This window comes from Triturus cristatus, chromosome 11 (assembly GCF_964204655.1).
Source record: "Triturus cristatus chromosome 11, aTriCri1.1, whole genome shotgun sequence".
Taxonomy (NCBI): Eukaryota; Metazoa; Chordata; class Amphibia; order Caudata; family Salamandridae; genus Triturus; species Triturus cristatus.
The window spans coordinates 714,042,902-714,045,575 of NC_140594.1; the positions used below are offsets into that span (position 1 = coordinate 714,042,902).

At 46.7% G+C, this 2,674-nt stretch overlaps 1 pseudogene; it reads left to right on the top strand.

Moving 5' to 3' along the window:
* The first annotated feature begins 431 nt into the window (after positions 1-431).
* Positions 432-1,090, top strand: LOC146785360 (swi5-dependent recombination DNA repair protein 1 homolog; annotated as a pseudogene).
* Positions 1,091-2,674: the final 1,584 nt, after the last annotated feature.

Below are 2,674 nucleotides of genomic sequence, written 5' to 3' on the forward strand. Positions count from 1 at the left end.
TACTCCAGGCTATTCTCAGAAATTTCTGCTTGGGCTCCACAACAGATTTAATAAGGTGATTTTTATTATTTATGTTTAATTTGTTAATTTTTAAACAAAGAAATCATAATCGGGTTGTATACCGATCCTCCACCGTGAGGTAAGGCAAGCGTACACACATTTAGGAGCTTTCCATCGAATTAAGGGAGGTTCCGATGTTGGAGTGCTAATAAAGATATAAAGTGCTACTGTTACACAACTTGATTGAAAGTGCTCGGGGAATGTTAATTGAGCAAACGGCTCGGGCAGTCACAATTTTCTTAACAGCAGGTTGAATTTGATCGTTGTGAGACTGGATGTGCGAAGTACTGTTTTCCAGAAGTGGCTTAAAAGAATGAATACAACCATCAGAAGCAAAAACCACATGGAGCGAGGGACCATCCGGCTTTACAATGGAAAGCCCATCCGCAGGATCTCCATCGGTTTGCAGCACTCCCCTGTGGTTGTGACTCCAGCTCCTTTGCAGAGTAATCTCTCTGCTAAACAGCCTATGAGTGCAGCTTTAAGAGAACTGCTGAAGAAAACTCCCCACTCGTTTAGTTCATTATCTACTCTGTCAAAGCGTCTTAAAGTGGACTCTGAAGAAACTGACACTACAGCTTCTGAGGATGTTTTTGTTAAATAAGTGCCCATCATCTCTTCAAGAAAGCATTGCTGAAAAATGTGCTGACTCTCCCGCTTTGAAAATTCCCCCAGCAAGACCAGATTTCCTTTAGCCCACAATCCTAAGTTCGTTGAATTCTCAACATATTTCCTTGGGCACTGATGTTAAGCTCCGAGATCTCTTTAAGGAGAAGAGAAAACTTGTGAAGGTTCAAGAGAAAGAAAAGCTTCTTCGAAGGCTAAAGATGGTAAAAAAAATACAATTCAAAGAATAATCTGAGAATTGAAGTCCTTGATAGAGAAGCAGTAGCCAGCAGTTGCTGTATGAACTGTAATCAACTTTGTCTACAGAAGGCTGAAACTGAGTCTCTCTTGGCTCATAGACAGCTGTGGAATAGAGAGTTTACTGCACTATAACCGGGCAGAGGAAGACTTCGAGGAACCCTAACCTGCTAAATCTTGTTTGTCACTGAACACTGAGGATTGCAACCAGACTCTGGGCGAGAAATTGAAAAGCTTAAAAGTGTTTGAGTTCATAATAATTGAAAGTAAAAAGGGGGTAAAGCAGATTGTCAGATCGTCAATTCGGGAAACGAGGCAGTACGAGTAAAAAGCAATAGATAAAATCTTATTGAAAGACTCTTCCAAAGAGACCTTTTCTGATGGATACATCTGCCTGTGGATTCCTCACCTTATGAATATCCCCTGCACCAGCTTTCCGCAGTATTTTTTTTCCTAGCTCTCCGCGCCGACGAGGACGTCTGCTCCGCTCGCGACTCCTCATGACATCACCGGAAACCATAAGAGAGCCTCGTCGGCGTGATGACTTCAGTTCCCTTTTTTCCACGCCATAGACGCGTAACAGTTTTCTATTTTGTGGAGTTACTTTGTTCCTTCTGCTTTAACTGTTGCTGTAGCGATGTCATCGTCAAGGAAGTCTGGGTTTAAGCCCTGTAGGGAATGTGGGGGTCACATGTCCATCACTGACCCCCATGAAGATTCTTTATAGTGCTTGTCGTCTGTTCACAACGTGGAGGACTGTTCCTGTTGCTGGAAAATGAATCCTAAAGTACTTGAAGAACGGCAAGCCAAGTTGTTTCTGGCCATGGCGAAGGAAGAGGGCGTAAGCGAGAAGTCGAATTGGTCGACTTCGCTTACATCAAAGTCTAGAAAGCCCAAGAAAAAAGACCTGGATCTTGGCGCCGCTCGATGAGGGGCAAGGCTTCGAGGTCGCCTTCGCCTGCCCCTCGACATCGCTGTAAGGACTTTGTATCTCCTTCGCTCTCTCCGTCTCCTCGTGCGACTCAAGAGAAGTCTCCTTCGCATAGAGGAACTCCGGCGCAGTCTCTGGCGCCGAGGGATTCATCGGCTTCAGACGCCGAGCCGGTTCAGGATGTTCATCTTCTCCTGTGCCTGAGTTTGAACCGGTGGATCCGATCGTTCCAATGTCGGATACTCCCTGTTTGGATACTGGCTCGAATCCATATCCACAGTTCCTGGCTCTAGGTGCGGATCCGTCGCATTTTTAAAATTCAATGTACGGAGTGTTTACAAGGGCGGCTTTCCCATCCGGAGCACCTTTTGGTCCCGTGGCTCCGCTGGCATTCAACTTGGGAGTGCACCAGCAATATGCCCAGGCGCCCTTCATGCCGATGGCGCCGTCATGGCAATTTCCGGTGCAGTTGATGGAATCTTGGCGCAGTCTAGTGAGCCTTCCTCTCTGCCTCGTGCGGATCCCGTGCCTCCTTCGACGCCTGCTCCGGAGCAGTCAGCGCCACGTACGACTCCGCGGATTCGTTCAAGGAGAGAGGCACAGAGGCTGTTAGAAGAGGAGCAGTATCGCAGAGAAGTAGTGGTAGAGGGCGAATTATAAGAGTCTCTGGATGAATTCGAGGGAATTCAGGAGGCAAGTGGTTTGGATACCTCTCCTGAGTGGGAACTCTCTTCAACAAGGGCTTCTCCTCAAGAGGTAGCTCCCTACCATTTGGTAATAAGGAAAGCTGCAGAGCTTTTGGATTTACAGTTACCTACT